Consider the following 18,224-nt stretch of genomic DNA (forward strand, 5'->3'; position numbering starts at 1 on the left):
CCAAAAGATGTCATCTCACTTTAGCATAGATTAATTAATAGGGCTAATTCACATTTAGAAGAATATATCCTACTGATGGCCGAACCGAAACTAACTTTAGACCTCACTTAACTCACATACCTTACTTTAGAAATGAAGAAATGAATATAACTTTTAAGTTACGTTACCAGAAAGAATTCCTTTTAACAATAGCCAATAGAAAAGGTATTAAACGAAAATCATTTATAAACAATTTGAGTACTGACAGTGTTATCCTAAAGATATATAAAGTAAAAGACTGTAAGTACAACTAAATATGTATGCGTTATTGTTAACATTATGTTTATGAGGAGTATTCTCAATGCCAAGCTAAGTAAAACCCGGTCTGATGGGGCCCTTATGCCAAGCTAAGTCTATGGGGAAAATGCCTATTGAACATCAATAATACACAGTCAGGCCCTGAGGGACCATAACTGTCTCTTTAAATTATTTAGAAAAACATGTACATGTCTAATCAATTAAATATAGCATAAGATGATAAGCAGTATATTCCCATCAGAAATAATCAATGTGCCACTGTTAATCTTGATTAATAGAATGAAAAGAACTCTCAAAGAAATGCATTTTAGTAACACTCATTTTCATTCCATTCATTTAATTAAAAGAATGCAACAAATTTCAGATACTTAAAAACTACCTGTGTACCTGGTTAGTGCGCTCCAATTAACCTGCCTCATGCCGGTCTTCACTTAGAAACACCCAATGACTGAGAAGTCAGCATCCTCTTTATCTCTTTAAAATCACGAAGGCAGTTTACACAGCCTTTATTTTCCTAATCACGACACCCTGTCCAAGGCACTGAACTTTGCTTGCCAAGGGCACGCAGGAAGCCAAACCCTCTCAAATGTGCTGTATCTATCTTCAACTTTTAAAATAACCACCTATCCTTTAAATCAGGTGCCATTGTTGTCTCATAATCTCTGGTTAAATTTTATTAAAGATTTTTTCCCCAATATCACACTGCTGCCACAATCTTACCAGGCTTTTCTGCAGCATTCAATAAGAGTCTCCCATTTTAACTAATTCCCGTACCAGGACACAGTGTGAGAGTCTAAAACAGAATCAGCATGATATTCGTTCTACTTTTGCTCAGAGAATAAATAAGTGTTCATGCTAAACCTGGGATAATGCTTCCAAGCACCCCATACACAGCAGTGTGAACGAATGCAGTTAACCCAACACTAGTCAGGCTTGTATCAAATGGCGCTCCTACTGCAGTATTCACCTTGGAATAAGTAGGCAGGATTTATTATTTGTTGAAGTCACATAACTGCCAGGTTATGCAGGCTCCGTTCTCATACTATCACAAACAATCACAACAGAAGACAAATACAGGAAAACATAAAGCTCATTTACAAGGGAAGCAAATTTGCAATCAGACAAGGGCAATGTAACAGCCAAGAACTGCAGTAAATCTCTTACAGCTAATAGCCTCATCTAATAATGCTCTCCTTCAATGCCTCTGAGTAAATGGATTGCATTCAGTTTAAACAATCAAATCCAACATGCATTCCTCGATAGTTAGAGATGATGCTTGATAAGCAAACTCTAATTTACGATTCATTTACTCTTTTAAGTGTCTTAAAGCTAGGATTGCTAGAAGACATCCTATGCTTATTCAAGCATGCTGACAGAACTGAAATCTCTTAGTAATTTCTCTCTACACCTCTCAGCATGGCTGACAGGCATCTGCCAAGACTATAGCACATAAACCACTGATTCATGCAAAAAATATTTACCCCCGAAAGATGTAGTAAAAGCTCAGCTTCCTCCAGCTTCCATAGCCCCTGAAGTGTTAATCTGAAGGAAGAGTTCCATGAGTTTTCACAGGCCAGCAGTGTGTCTCCTACACTTGACCTAGACAGCCTTACATAACGAAGCATCAGAGCTGGGGAGCTTGCTGAATGTCATCACCGGCAAGAGTGAAGAGTGTTGGCAGCAGCAGGCAGGCGGGCAGGCTGGGAGTTTGCATGGAAATCAAGAAGTCTTGTCTTTCTCTTTTCAAATGTTTTGGAAGGACAGTTAAGAATAGCTCAGAAACTGGTCTCGTTCTTTTTTGTGGGGAGAATGACCAGAAGCATAAAAGCTAAATCTTCCAGCAAGTACAAGATACCTCTTTCGGGGTTTGCAGTAAACCTAACAGAATGACTGGCTGTCTGTAAAGGACTGTGCCATGACACCTCAAATGAAGGGAATGGTAAAGCAAAGTAATGACTCAAAGGCTACCACGGAGCTTTTGTCTACCTTTAACTCATTGTGGTAAGTATAGGGGAATATGTGTATTTGTAATAGAGGAATACTTGCAGGTGTGAGTTGGTTTGCAGGTGTGAGTTGGTTTGCAGGACGATAACTAAAGGATTTGTAAAGAGTGTTCATGTCCCTTGAACATCTTATTGTAAGCAAGATGATAGCATTTATATTCCTGTGTATCAAATTCAGAATGCGGTGGGTTAAACAGGTTGTGCTTAATGTATTTCACTTTCAGATATTTTCATGAAAGTAGTAACAGAAGCAGGTACCTCTTTGTGGTGGTTTGCAGATAACTGTCAAATGTGTTAATTACTTCTACTGTCTATACTAAAAGGATTTGAATTTCAGCATTCAGATTTTGCGTATAATGAATCTTTTTTTAGACTTTGAAAGCAATTTCTCAGAATGAGGCAAGAGGATCACTGTGCTTTTAAATAAGCTTTCTTAGACTCACGCCTGGATATCTGGGGGATACTTTTGAACAACAAATTAAAAACAATGTACTCTACATCTAATTTTCATTCAATTACCTCAAATGCGTGCAATACAAGTTAGGTCCTTAAAACCTGGAAATAATAAAACCAGTCCTATATTCTGATCCTGAGTAAAGTGATATGGTATTATTAATATGATATTATATTGTTTAATTATATATAGAACTGTGGTTTTGTATGGGATATGGGCTAAGATATATAATTCCCAAGGCAACAGAAACAGAAGAGAAGCCATGCATCTTTTAAAAATAATCTTAATGTGCTGCTCTTAGTCAGGAAACTTGTCTACTAATGCATCCCACTGAGAATAGAGGAGGGAAATAAGAGAAGCTTAGGTCTACGAAACAACACAATAGTTTAATTCCACCCCATCATGTAACCCCTAAGGAAACAGAGGTAGAAAGAAGTTAAATGATGGGCTGATGGTGACACAAAGGAAGAAGTGAGTAGAAAGGGGTTTTCTTGACAGTCACCGGTATTTTGCTGACCATACCACAGTGAATAATTGTCCTTTAGTATTGGTATAAAGACCTGATGTACAATAATTTTTTTATCATAGGAATGACAGAGAACAAAGTGGAATAGCATTAAATATCTGCTTCTAGCAGTATTCTGATTTTTGAAAAACAAGTTTTGTAGTGGACAGAATGAGAAATTTTCTTCAATTATTTCTCACAACTGTAATGAACATACTGGTATGATAGTTAACTAAAATTTCAAATTATGAAATAGTATTCTGAACATTTAGCACTGGATACCATGTTGGTGGCTCAAATTCTTTTATTTTGTTAATGTTGATTGTGGTGCTAGGCTTATCCATCTCTTGGAGAGCTCATGTACGTGAAATAACCCATAGGAAGCAAAGGACTGGAAAAGAGAATGTTTCAAAAGAGATTTTGTCCTGTTACTTTCAAGCAAACTGAGCCTTTTGTAGTCAGGCACTTGTTTTTCATTTTTGCATCCCTGCCCACAGCACAGGGGTTACTGTGCCCTCAATAAATGTTTGCTGAATAAATAAATGGAGGGGTGAAATGCATCCATATTGACTCTTCTATGAGAGTTGCATATGTTATTGCCAAGTAGAATTCCTTGGAGGAGTCATTTTAAGGAATGTATAGGAATGATTTACAAATGTATCTCTTAAATAAGTGCCAAAGTAAATGAATGCTTCTGAAATACTTGTTTAGAAACTGTTCTTACAAATTTTTTTTTAGTGTATTCCTTGCCACCTAATTAGATCAACTTGGTATAGGTTTGACAGCCCATAAGAGATAATCCAACTTTCACTAGGTTAACCAAATAGAGGTTTTGTTTTACTCAAGTGACATTAAGTTGAAACAAGTGACATTAAGGTCAAGTGACATTAAGTTAGGATTTCACAGTCCTGGCAGACTCACAGTCCTCAGGGCTCTAAGCTCATTTTTCCTTCCACTTGGCCATCCTTAGTATGTGGCCTTTATCCTCTGATTTGTTGCCCTGTGGTCTCAGAATGGCTCCCTACCTCCTGCATCCTGACTACATTCTAGGCAGGAGGACAGAAAGTGCAAAAGGCAAAAGGCAAAAGGCAAGTGCCAGCTGGATCAGCTTTCTCCAAGAGCTTTCCCAGAAGAGAATTTGACTTATGTCTTCTGGGTTGTAACTGTAAAAAATGCCACCCCTCCTGGGGGTGAGAGGACTCTGGAATAATTGTGTTTTTAGCTGAACTCATTGCCACCCCCAACAGAGCTGGGGTTCTGTTTTTAAGGCAAAGTGAGGTGCTTCCCAACATCCATTCTCCCTTAGCATACAGTTTTGGTGATTCTGGGAAAATCCTAAAGTGTGATCATTTAGTCTAAGCTGATTTATCTTCCAAAAGAAGGAAAAGTTTTCTTATTTTATATCTGGCTCTTCTATGGAAAAAATTATCCTACTTTTGCAATAGAATGTTACCTGGGAAACAATGGATTTATAACTACACCATAGTCAAACAGATACAAAGAGAAAGCTGGAGATAAACTTTTCAGAATGAAAAAGGGAAAAGAATCCCATCTGCCATTTCACCTCATACTCAGCCCATAATCACAATCAAGGTTGTCTAAAACTGTTTCTTTCTGGAAAGATTCTATAAAAGATTAAATGGACACTGAATTAAAGCTCTAACCCTTAAAATTTATGCAACTACTAAGTAAAATGGTGTCTCACTAATTTAGAAAAGAGGCTTTTCTTCATTTGTTTCAGTTTCGTCTGTTGTCTTGTTGGAATCAGCTAGACTGAAAAGCACATGGCGCCTCCCGCTGAGCCATGGAAAACTTTATCAGATAACCCAACTAGGTCACAAGAGCGCCTCTCTAAACCAGAAGCTGTTCTTTATATTGTCTGGAATAATACTGATATCTTTTAAAAAACCTGGAACAAAATGAACCCTCAAGCCAAAAGTTTTACTTTAAACTTATAGAGGGTTCCTGGGCACAGAAGAATAGAAGCTCTCTAATTTTAGAGGAAAAAAAAATGATGGCATTCATAGTTTCTACCAAACTTAACTTTTAAAGGAAGATAGTTGACTTCTGAACCCAAGTCACAATCACCTTGAAATAACCTATTCGGAAAAAAATTGAATATTTCAGTAGCTTCTACTTCACTGAATAGCCATGAGGAGCATGGTATTTATTTCACTTTCTTACAGAAATAAATGAGGAAATTCTTTGCAGAACACCAAGACTATTCCCAGCCTAACTGGAAACAGCAAAAATAAAATATGTTTAGTACCTGGCAGGTATGAGTTTTACAAGTCGCAAACTCAAGGGAGAACAAAATTGCAACTTTCTTCATTTCCCTATAAATTAATTTAATTTCTATTTTACTGTCCCATTTTTGCCTAATGGCAGAAAACGTAATTATTTCTAGGTCAGCTCAATCACTTTAATACTTTTTCGGTTATCTCAGGTTTAGCTCAGTAAAATGTGAGGTTTTAATTTTTGCCCTTTATATTAATTAGAGTAACACTAGCTTCGGCAACAAATACATCCAAAAGTCTTGGTAGCTTAGTACAATGAAACTGTATTTCTTACTCACGCAAAGATCTATGTGGTTGTTCCTGGTTGGCAGGTGGCCTTCCATGTGATGTTCATGGATGCTTTTTGTGCCTCCTCCTGCCTCTAGAGTAAGCTAACAGACAAAAAGAGATCATGAAGAATTACACATACCTCTTCAGCCCAGAAGAGGTACACATGACTGGCTTATATTTAAATGGAGAGGAATAGTCACATAGCTCCTCCTAGATGCAATGGAAGGCTGAGAAACGTTGTCCCTGGCTGGGCAGCCATTTCTCAGAAGGGAGCACAAGTTCTTATGGTCATCAAGCTCTCTCTGCCTACTTTTCATCTTTGCAGTTGAAGCATCTTTTGAAAATATATCATCTTTTGCCAATTATTGTGTTTTGAGATTAAATTAGAGAACTGAGAGGATTTAACAGTGGGCGTAGGGGATGTCTTCTTGTGTTGGTGGCATGAGTGATTATATTTTGCACCTGGAAATGGGATCACATCCTTTTCCTTCCACCTACAGAGATTGGAGAAACTTTAGTACAGGTATTCAAATGTTTACATTATAGTACCTGAAATTCAGGTCTATAGTTTTACATTTTAAATAAAGTACCCCAAATTGGAACAGTTCCACATGCTATGAGAAACATGGCTTGTCTATATGAATTTTGAAAGAACATTTTCTAAATCCATTCTGAACATAACATCCAGCTAATGCTTGGATATCACTTTGGCATTTCAGGCAGGATGTAAGAAAATATGAGGAAGGGTTAGAACCTGTATCAGGAAAGCGAATTTCTCAGAAATCCTCAGCAGACTTCTTCATGGGTCTCACTGGCCAGAATTGTTATATGGCCACTTATAGTGGCAAGAGAAGAAGCTGGGAAAGATAGCTTTCAAGTTGGATTGTTAGATGTTTCAAACAAAACTGGGGTTCTCTTAATAAGGAAGAAGGAGAAAAAGAATAACTATATCTGTCTCAACACTAATAGCTCAATTAATCAGCCTGAGGTGATTATAAACTTCTTTTACACTTTCCAGAGGGCTTAGTACAAGTGGTGTGTATGCGGGTGGGTGGCGGAAGGGCGGAGAGAGAGAGAAAGAGAAAGAGAGGGAGAGGGAGAGGGAGAAGAGAGAAAGGGACACAGAGAGAGACATAGAGAGAGAACATGGAACTGAATGAAAGTGACTTGATATTATAAGAAAACTGGGGTGGTAAAGACAAAGATTCAGCTCTAGAAAAAGAAAATTCTAGAGACCTCTGAGATAAACCCTAAATAGTTAAAAGGCTATTCTGTAATAATTAAGAAGTAGACTAGGTATCAGTAGAAACACAGGGAAGTGGTCTGAAAAATATATTATTGATACATACCTGGAGCAGGTATGTTTAAATTAGTGCCCTTGAGTCTGTGTTGGAATTGACAAGGATGAGGCTCACTCAGTCCGTGTGGTAGTGGCCCGAGGAATCTGGTTATTTTAAGTGATCTCTTTACTTAGGGAGCTGGGGAAAAGCAACGGCACATCAGTGATGCCACAATCCAAAGTCCAGTTTGTCCATCTAAACATGTGGACAATAAGACGGGCCAGCTAATGTGGTGACTAACATGAATGGTGGCCAGCGCTGATGAGGTTTTCTTAAGCTCATTGTTGGGGTTTTGTATCTATTGCTGTTCTGCACTGCATCTGTTGCTCTGAATCAGACGACTTCCAGCAGGAGAAAAGGAGGAGAGAAGGAGAGAAGGAGGGAGGAAGGAGACAGAGACAAAAAGAAAGAGAGACAGAGAGATTGGGGGAGAGAGAGAGAGAATGAATACATTGACTGGTGCTGAGGATGAATCCCTAGGCAATCCAGAGACTGCTTTCATTTAAATTTGCTCTGTAATCAGTGGCTAATGAACCAGGGTGTTTGTAGATTTATAATTTTGCCTTTCCATATTTTCAGTCTTGGATTCTCTTCTAAACCTGCTAGAATATATTCAAAGCAGGTGTTCTTCTTAAACTAGAAAGAGGCACCCTTCAAAAAAAAGCTTTATTTTCTCCTTCCCGGTTGCCATTCGTCATTAAACACACACACACACCCCGGAATACCTAAGCTTTTAGATAAAAAGGAGAATCATCCAGGTTGGAATATGTGTGTGGATGGGAGGATGTGGGGAGAGGGGTACCTGGGAAGAAGGAAGAGACATGCTCAATTTTTGTCCTTTCTGGTATTTTCTCGTTTCCAAGTTGGTTTCCTGGGTAGCATCTCAGCATGCGCAGCCCTGGTTCTTCATCAATATGTCAGGTTACCTCTGTTGTAGCCCTAAAGGGCTGCCATGACTACACTGTCCTGTCTTTCCCAGAATCCCCACATTCTAATACCAATCCACCTCCACATAGTTAGCATTACTCAGGAATTTCCTTCCAGATCTATGAATAGTTCTCAGATCAAATCAAAAGAAACAGTTTACTTTCCTTCTCACTTATTTTGGCCAGTGTTTCAGTCTCACTGAAACTTGCAGGTATGAGAAATCTTTATGCTATTTCATGACTCTACCAATTTGCTCAGGTTGTTCCTTCTGTTGGGGTCACTTTTTTCCCCTCACCCAACATCCCTGGCTTTGCCTTTCCCATCATCAGTGAAACCTATAAGGTTTAAGGACCAGTTTTTTTCAAGCAGCATTTCGGATACCTCTACCCCATCCAAGTAGAAAATATTACTGACTGTTGGGATATTACTGTGACCTATAAAGCCCTAGTGTGTTTATATGACACTTTAATAAATATGTTTGCTTCTATACCACTTCGCTCAACTAACTGGTCAACTACTTAAGAACCAGTACTGGGTTTTATTCATTTTTGAATTTCCAGCACCTAAAATGAAGCCTTCCTGGGAAACACTATGCATTTAATAACCGTTCCATGCAATAAAAATTGTGATTATTAATAATAAAGATGAGGGGCAGAGTCAAGATGGTGGTGTGAAAAGAAATGGAGTTTGTGTCTCCCCACAACTAGGGCACCTGCCGGATGCTAGTGGGGGACCCCGACACTCAAGGGGATGGGAGGAACCCCCAAGTGAACCGGTAGGATGTGGGGAGGACTGAGGAGGGAGGAGAGGTGGAGGCTGGACAGGACCAGAGCCCCTGAGGGGTGGCTGAGAGGAGGAAGGGGTTCCCATAGCTGGAGGGACCCTTGGGGGGCTCGGATCAGAGGGGAGTGGGACTGCGCCCAGCGTTTCCCCTGCCCAACCGCCGGGGAAGTCTGCCTGGCTCTCAGGCCAGGTCCTACGCCCTCAGAGGGCCCCTCTGGTCTGGGTTGGTCCTAAGGTGCAGGAGGGAGGCCAGGAGAGAACAGGAGAGGCAGGCGGGGGGAGAGTGGAAGGCATGTGCCCCATCCACTCGGGCATGGGGAACCTGCTGAGCTCCCAGGCCAATCTCCTGCCCTCCAAAGCCCATTCCAGGCTACGTGGGTCCTGGGGGCAAAGGAGGGAGGCTGGGGAGATCAGGAGAGGTGGGCAGGAGGGGACCTCCAGGACCAGAGAACCTCAGACCCCAGGGAATATTCATCGGAGTGAGGTCTCCTGGAGGTCCTCATCTCAGCACCAAGACCCAGCTCTACCCAACAGCCTACAAACTCCAGTGCTGGAAGCCACAGGCCAAATGACGAGTAAGATAGGAACATAATCCCACTTGTAAAAAAAAAAAAAAAAAAAAAGAGAGAGACAGCAAAAAAATATGTCACAGATGAAGGAGCAAGGTGAAAACCTACAAGACCAAATAAATGAAGAGGAAACAGGCAGTCTACCTGAAAAAGAATTCAGAGTAATGATAATAAAGATGATACAGAATCTAGGAAATAGAATGGAGGCACGGATTGAGAAGATACAAGAAAGGTTTAACAAAGATCTAGAAGAACTAAAGAACAAACAAACAGAGATGAACAACACAATAACTGATAAGAAAAATACACGAGAAGCAATCAATAACAGAATAACTGAGGCAGAAGAACAAATAAGTGAGCTGGAAGACAAAATGGTGGAAATAACTGCTGAGGAGCAGAATAAAGAAAAAAGAATGAAAAGAATTGAAGACAATCTCAGAGACCTCTGGGACAACACTAAACACACCAACATTCAAATTATAGGGGTCCCAGAAGAAGAAGAGAAAAAGAAAGGGTCTGAGAAAATATTTGAAGAGATTACAGTGGAAAACTTCCCTAACATGGGAAAGGAAATAGTCACCCAAGTCCAGGAAGCACAGAGAGTCCCATACAGGATAAACCCTAGGAGAAACACATCAAGACACATATTAGTCAAACTAACAAAAATTAAATTGAAAGAAAAAATATTAAAAACAACAAGGGAAAAACACAAAATACCATAGAAAGGAATCCCCATAAGGTTATCAGCTGATTTTTCAGCAGAAACTCTGCAGGCCAGAAGGGAGTGGCAGGATATACTTAAAGTGATGAAAGAGAAAAGCCTACAACCAAGATTACTCTACCCAGTAAGGATCTTATTCAGAATCAACGGAGAAATCAAAAGCTTTTCAGACAAGCAAAAGCCAAGAGAATTCAGCACCACCAAACCAGCTTTACAACAAATGCTAAAGAAACTTCTCTAGGCGGGAAACACAGAGAAGAAAAAGACCCACAGAAACAAACCCAAAACAATTAAGAAAATGGTAACAGGAACATACATGTTGATAATAACCTTGAATGTAAATAGATTAAATGACCCAACTAAAAGACACAGACTGGCTGAATGGATACAAAAACAAGACCCATATACATGCTGTTTACAAGAGACCCACTTCAGACCTAGGGGCACATACAGACTGAAAGTGAGGGTTGGAAAAAGATATTCCATGCAAATGGAAATCAAAAAAAAGCTGGAGTAGCAATACTTGGATCAGACAAAATAGACTTTAAAATAAAGAATGTTACAAGAGACAAGGAAGGACACTACATAATGATTAAGGGATCAATCCAAGAAGAACATGTAACAATTATAAATATATATGCACCCAACATAGGAGCACCTCAATACATAAGGCAAATGCTAACAACAGTGAAAGGGGAAATCGACAGTAACACAATAATAGTAGGGGACTTTAACACCTCACTTACACCAATGGACAGATCATCCAAAATGAAAATAAATAAGGAAACACAAGCTTTAAATGACACAATAGACCAGATAGATTTAATTGATATTTATAGAACATTCCACCTGAAAGTGACAGAATACACTTTCTTCTCAAGTGCACATGGAACATTCTCCAGGATAGATCACATCTTAGGTCACAAATCAAGCCTCAGAAAATTTAAGAAAATTGAAACTGTAACAAGCATCTTTTCAGACCACAATGCTATGACATTGGAAATCAATTACAGGAAAAATACTGTAAAAGCCACAGATGGAGGCTAAACAGTGTGCTACTAAATCACCAAGAGATCACTGAAGAAGTCAAAGAAGAAATTAAAAAATACCTAGAAATAAATGACAACAAAACGTGATGACCCAAAACGTATGGGATGCAGCGAAAGCAGTTCTAACAGGGAACTTTATAGCAATTCAATCTCACCTCAAGAAACAAAAATCTCAAATAAACAATCTAACCTTACACCTAAAGCAACCAGAGAAAGAAGAACAAAGAAAACCCAAAGTCAGTAGAAAGAAAGAGATCATAAAAATCAGAGCAGAAATAAATGAAATAGAAATGAAAAAAAAATAGCAAAGATCAATGAAACTAAAAGGTGGTTCTTTGAGAAGATAAATGAAATTGATAAACCCTTAGCCAGACTCAACAAGGAAAAAAGGGAGAGGACGCAAATCAATAAAATTAGAAATGAAAAAGGAGAAATCACAACTGACACCATAGAAATACAAAAGGTTATAAGAGACTACTACAAACAACTATATGCCAATAAAATGGACAACCACGAAGAAATGGACAAGTTCTTGGAAAAGTACAATTTTCCAAGACTGAACCAGGAAGAATTAGAAAATATAAACAGACCTATCACAAGTAATGAAATTGAAACTGTAATTAAAAATCTTCCAACAAACAAAAGCCCAGGACCAGATGGCTTCACAGGTGAATTCTATCAAACATTTAGAGAATAGCTAACACCCATCCTTCTCAAACTCTACCAAAAAATTGCAGAGGGAAGAGCACTCCGAAATTCATTCTACAAAGCCACCATCACCCTGATACCAAAACGAGAAAAAGATATCACAAAAAAGAAAATTATAGACCAATATCACTGATGAACATAGGTGCAAAAATCCTAAACAAAATAATAGCAAACATAATCCAACAACATATAAAAAGGATTATACACCATGATCAAGTGGGATTTATCCCAGAGATACAAGGATTCTTCAATATATGCAAATCAATCAATGTGATACACCATATTAACAAATTAAGGAATAAACACCATATGATAATCTCAATAGATGCAGAAAAAGCTTTGGACAAAATTCAACACCCATTTATGATGAAAACCCTCAGGAAAATGGGGATAGAGGGAACTTACCTCAACATAATAAAGGCCATATATGACAAACCCACAGCAAACGTCATACTCAATGGTGAAAAACTGAAAGCATTTCCACTAAGATCAGGAACAAGACAAGGATGTCCACTCTCGCCACTATTATTCAACATAGTTTTGGAAGTCCTAGCCATGGCAATCAAAGAAAAAGAAATAAAAGGAATCCAAATTGGAAAAGAAACAGTAAAACTGTCACTGTTTGCAGATGACATGATACTATACGTAGAAAATCCTAAAAATGCCACCAGAAAACTACTAGAATTAATCAATGAATTTGGTAAGGTTGGAGAATACAAAATTAATGCACAGAAATCTCTGGCATTCCTATACACTAACAATGAAAAATCAGAAAGAAATTAAGGAAACAATCCCATTTATCATCCCAACAAAAAGAATAAAATACCTAGGAATAAACCTACCTAAGTAGGCAAAAGACTTGTATTCAGAAAACTATGAAACACTGATGAGAGAAATCAAAATGACATGAAGAGATGGAGAAATATACCATGTTCTTGGATTGGAAGAATCAACATTGTGAAAATGACTGTACTACCCAAAGCAATCTACAGATTCAATGCAATCCCTGTCAAACTACCAATGGCATTCTTCACAGAATTAGAACAGAAAATTTTACAATTCGTATGGAAACACAGAAGACCTCAAATAGCCAAAGCAATCTTGAGAAAGAAAAACAGAGCTGGAGGAATCAGGCTCCCTGACTTCAAACTATACTACAAAGCTGCAGAAGTCAAGACAGCATAGTACTGGCACAAAAATAGAAATATAGATCAATGGAACAGGATAGAAAGCCCAGAGATAAACCCAAGCACCTATGGTCACATAATCTATGACAAAGGAGGCAAGAATATACAATGGAGAAAAGACAGTCTCTTCAATAAGCGGTGCTTAGAAAACTGGACAGCTATATGTAAAAGAATGAAATTAGAACACTCCTAACACCATACACAAAAATAAACTCCAAATGGATTAAAGACCTAAATGTAAGACCAGGCACTATAAAACTCTCAGAGGAAAATATAGGAAAAACACTCTTTGACATAAATCACAGCAAGATCTTTTTTGACCCGCCTCCTAGAGTAATGAAAATAAAAACAAAAATAAACAAATGAGACCTAATTAAACTTAAAAGATTTGCACAGCAAAGGAAACCATAAACAAGACAAAATAACAACCCTCAGAATGGGAGAAAATATTTGCAAATGAAACAATGGACAAAGGATTAATTTCCAAAATATACAAACAGCTCATGGAGCTCAATATCAAAAGAACAAATAATTCAATTAAAAAAGGGGCAGAAGACCTAAATAGACATTTCTCCAAGGAAGACATACAGATGGCCAAGAGGCACATGAAAAGATTCTCAACAACACTAATTATTAGAGAAATGCAAATCAAAACTACAGTGAGGTATCACCTCACACCAGTCAGAATGGCCATTATCAAAAAATCTAGAAGCAAGAAATGCTGGAAAGGGTGTGGTGAAAAGGGAACCCTCCTGCACTGCTGGTGGGAATGTAAATTGATGCAAACACTATGGAGAACAGTATGGAGGTTCCTTAAAAAACTAAAAATAGAACTACCATACGACCCAGCAATCCCACTACTGGGCATATACCCTGAGAAAACCATAATTCAAAAAGAGTCATGTACCACAACATTCACTACAGCACTATTTACAGTAGCCAGGACATGGAACCAACCTAAATGTCCCTCAACAGATGAATGGATAAAGAAAATGTGGCACATACATACAATAGAATATTACTCAGCCATAAAAAGAAACAAAATTGAGTTATTTGTAGTGAGGTGGATGGACCTAGAGTCTGTCATACAGAGTGAAGTAAGTCAGAAAGAGAAAAACAAATACCGTATGTTAACACATATATATGGAATCTAAAAAAAAAAAAAAAAAATGGTACTGATGAACCTAGTGGCAGGGCAGGAATAAAGACGTAGACATAGAGAATGGACTTGAGGACACAGGGTGGGAGGGGGAAGCTGGGGTGAAGTGAGAGTAGCATCGACATATATACACTACCGAATGTAACATAGCTAGCTAGTGGGAAGCAGCAGCATAACACAGGGAGATCAGCTCGGTGCTTTGTGACCACCTAGAGGGGTGGGATAGGGATGGTGGGAGGGAGGCTCAAGAGGGAGGGGATATGGGGACATAGGTATGCATATGGCTGATTCACTTTGACGTACAACAGAAACAAACACAGTATTGTGAAGCAATTATACTCCAATAAAGATCTATTAAAAAAATAATAATAAAGATGAACTCCCTCTACTTTAAGAAGCCAAACATATACAAATCCAGACATATGAAATAGAAAATACTAGGAATAATGATACAGCCTTTAAAAAGATGCTTCACTTTGTAAGACAGCACCAAATTTTCACTGAAAATGTCATTTAATAGTTGTCTTTACATTCAGTTTTTCCAGGAAAAATATATATTTCTTAAAATAAGCAATATCTGTACTTCAAAAGTCCAACTGTAGGCAATGGCTTGATTTAAAAAAAATTTTTAAACCTGGCTATAGTAGCAGCTGTACTTTGACTGTTCTCTTCATGCTTTATTAAAACCATATGTAAGAATTACAAAATACTTCTCTCTTTTGAGAAGCTAGATATTGGAAGTCTATTTGAAAACACTCCAAAAATTATAAAAAATTATATCTATTATTAATAGAGTTTAAATTTCATATTTGGCCCAATATTATATAAGATGTTCTAGTTTCCCTAAACTCTCACATTTGGTTTACTATTTTATTCTTATAATAACCCTGTGATAGGTGTTAAACAGATTTCAACACTCTACCCTACCTTTTTTATTAAAATAAACAGATGGAGAAAGTACACATACTCTTCCAAGATTCCTTCTAATTAATTTACTTTTGGAATTTATGTTTTCTCAGGATGGGCCTCAGTTCTGTTCAATAAAAATTTTTAGTGTATCAGCAAATCAAGAAGTCAACATACATTTCTTGTGTGCCACCCTTTATTACTTCTGCCAAGTCCTCAGGCATTTTTAGTCAGAATTCCAAATTAAGCTATTGTATTTGGAACACAGTTTTAGAAATGTTGTCTTCAAATAGCAAGTCTTGATCCTCTCACACATTTTGATGTGAACATCTGTGAGTATATAGAACTCTAAACCAGCAGAGCTCCCTTTGTTTAAGGCCAGAGTTCTCCTGGAGGTGGAAAATTCAGGCTGTTGATGCTGACCTGGGTAACCCAGACCCATTTGTTTGTTCCTTCTGCCTCATCTCTTTCCTACTTCCCAACTTTTCAGTTCGAAAAAGATTTGAAAAAAATTAGATAACTTGCCTGAGGCCACATGGCTAGTTGTCTCTAAGGCTTGGCCAACATATAGGGTTTCTTGACTAGGGTCAAATAAATGAAAAATCAATTATTGAAATGAAAAATAAACAACCCAGGCTCTTTTGGCAGATATAGCCTGATTATAAAAAAATTTTAAACGTGTTCCATTTAGCAAAACCTCTAAACATGTTCTTCATAGTGACGTTACATATGCTGACCCATCCTCTTCTTCTCCCCCCACCGCCCTTTTTTTTTAAATAACTGAAGAAATTGAGAATGTTGGGCTAATGACAGTTAAATGTTAATCATAATTTATAGTTGTATGAACGTGCCTAATACTTTTAAGGAGTGTTTATAACTTTATTCCCTAGAGACGTAGATGCTTACCAGATCTACATGAGGTCTGTAAGGCAGTCACTTATCTGATGCCTTGCTTCTGTTAAGATGGAGCCCAGATGCATTCCAGGTCGTGAAACTCAGCATGCAGTGCTCTTTGCAGCTCATCACACTGCAGGATTCTGCTAATCAAGTATAGGGCCTCCTGGATGTGAGGTGGAAAATGTGAATGAGGAATGTGCAACCCTAACCCCACTCCTGCCAGAGAGAATCTCTGTTATTCAAGCCTCTACCTGGATTTTGGTTGAGAAGCTCAGGATTTCAGAGATGGGCTCAGAAGACTTGTGAAATCCAGTGATGAAAAGATCTTCAGAAGTGTCAAGCTATATTATTAGTCTGAGTAGCAATTAGTCCCCAGATGATTTTTATTTTGGGGAAGAAAATCTCAGAAGTGATGAGTCAACTAGCCCAACAGCTGCAAATGTCTTCAGATTTGAAAACATTTCCTTCTTTGCAGAGGACCGGCAGTAGGGCTCCAAATGCAAGCAAATTCCACATATACAAGGAACTACTCTGTCAGCAAGCTTAATTGGGTAGAAAAAGTTTGCCTCTAATTCCACTATTAAAGAACATTATAAATCAACCAATCATAGGATTTGGAGGTTGGAGGAAACCCTAGTTTTGCTATTGCTCCACATGGCTAGCTTGACAAATACAGAAGCAGATGAAATTTGACTGATTAGTGCTCTTTTTTAAAGAAAAAATATTTCTAGAACACATTCCAACCCACAATCTTTCTTTACTAGTATAAGACAGTTTTTTAATGTAATATGTTGTTTGATATTTAATTTTTAAGCCCTAATTATTCTTTAATAAGCAATAACATTTGATATATACTAATGAGTGATAAAAGCACTTAAGCTATTTCATTTCTTAACATAAATTTATTTTGTAAAACAAAGCAGAGGAAATATTACCTGCATGAAATGTCACATCTTGACCACATTCTCTCTGTAATCCTGGTTCCTGAGCATTCAGGGCAAACTTTGTAGGGGGGAAAATGGGAATAACAATGTCTCACAGGATTGTCGCAAATTTTAGTGGGAAAATATATGTTAGTCACTGGGCATGGGATGAGTGGTCGGTAGTGTTTACTTCTATCCCTCTTGCTTCTCTCAGGTAAAGATGGGAATTTTGATCTCTGGTCAGCCAAAGGAAGACTATTTTTAACCAAGTAAACCTTCAGATTACACTACATTGAAAATCTTCTCTTTGACTTTTAAAAATTCCTTTTTTATTCTCACTTTTCTCTAACAGGAAAGGTGGGGGGGCTGGAAGTGTCCCTTCTTCCTAGGGAAAGCTCACTTTTAGTATGTGTGTTAACCAATGATCCACTGATTGAATTTTTAAAGTATCCTAGCTTCTGATGTATTGATACTTAGCCATTTATTGTGTATTCAGTCTATTGGCCAGGAATATTTATTGACTCCCTAGCCCACACCTGTCTTCTAAGACTATACAACTCAATCCTTTTGGAATGTTTAAAGTCTGGGGAATATATGCTGATATTACACTGTATGATCAGTGTTAAGTGCTGGATGTATCAAGTATGTTGAAATTCAAAGGAGAACAAAATCGCTTCCTCCTTTGGTGGTCTGAGATAGCTTCTTGGGGGAAAGTAGGATTTGGTTGCAGAAGTGGAGGTGGGATTACCACAGGGAAGAATACAGAGAGGGTAGAAGTGGTTGTTTTTGAAGAAAAAAGAGGAGGGGAATATTCCAGAAAGAAGGAATAGGCCTGTTTATCTGGACCTGACGGTTTGTGTACCATTATGATTAATCACAGGAACGGTTGCCAAGCTTTCACCATAAAAATATTCTCCAGGAGAATTCACCAAGTTCTATGGCCTATTAATTCCTGTCGATGCATTTTATTTTGCATATTCAATGACAGGTGACAATTTTTTTTTTAAAGGAATGAAGGCAATAAGATGAAGTTCATTAGAGGACTGGTTTATGTGTGACATTTTAAAACTGAGCAATGTCACTACCCCAAGCAAATTATGAGTCTTTAGTTTTAGCATGTTTTCAGTGTCTTTGAAATTTCTAAATGTATGACTTGACATTTTTACTTAGTACATATAAATTTATATTTATCAAGAAATTATGAAACAAGGCAGTGTAGTGCTGTGGCA

General features: G+C 37.9%; 1 protein-coding gene and 1 long non-coding RNA gene across 2 annotated transcripts in view; one reads left to right on the forward strand and one right to left on the reverse strand.

Annotated features, from left to right (window-relative positions):
* LOC309662410 (sodium channel protein type 1 subunit alpha-like) overlaps positions 1 to 8,808 on the reverse strand; it is an 89,041-nt gene extending 80,233 nt beyond the window's left edge. The window contains exon 1 of the mRNA XM_082465226.1: positions 1,779 to 8,808. The gene's annotated coding sequence lies outside the window, so the exon portion shown is untranslated. The remainder of the gene's footprint in view (positions 1 to 1,778) is intronic.
* Positions 1 to 18,224, forward strand: part of LOC309662482 — a 437,456-nt gene that overhangs the window by 105,819 nt on the left and 313,413 nt on the right. The window lies entirely within an intron of this gene.

The sequence above is a fragment of the Balaenoptera physalus genome, assembly GCF_965194825.1.
Source record: "Balaenoptera physalus genome assembly, chromosome: 6".
Lineage (NCBI taxonomy): Eukaryota > Metazoa > Chordata > Mammalia > Artiodactyla > Balaenopteridae > Balaenoptera > Balaenoptera physalus.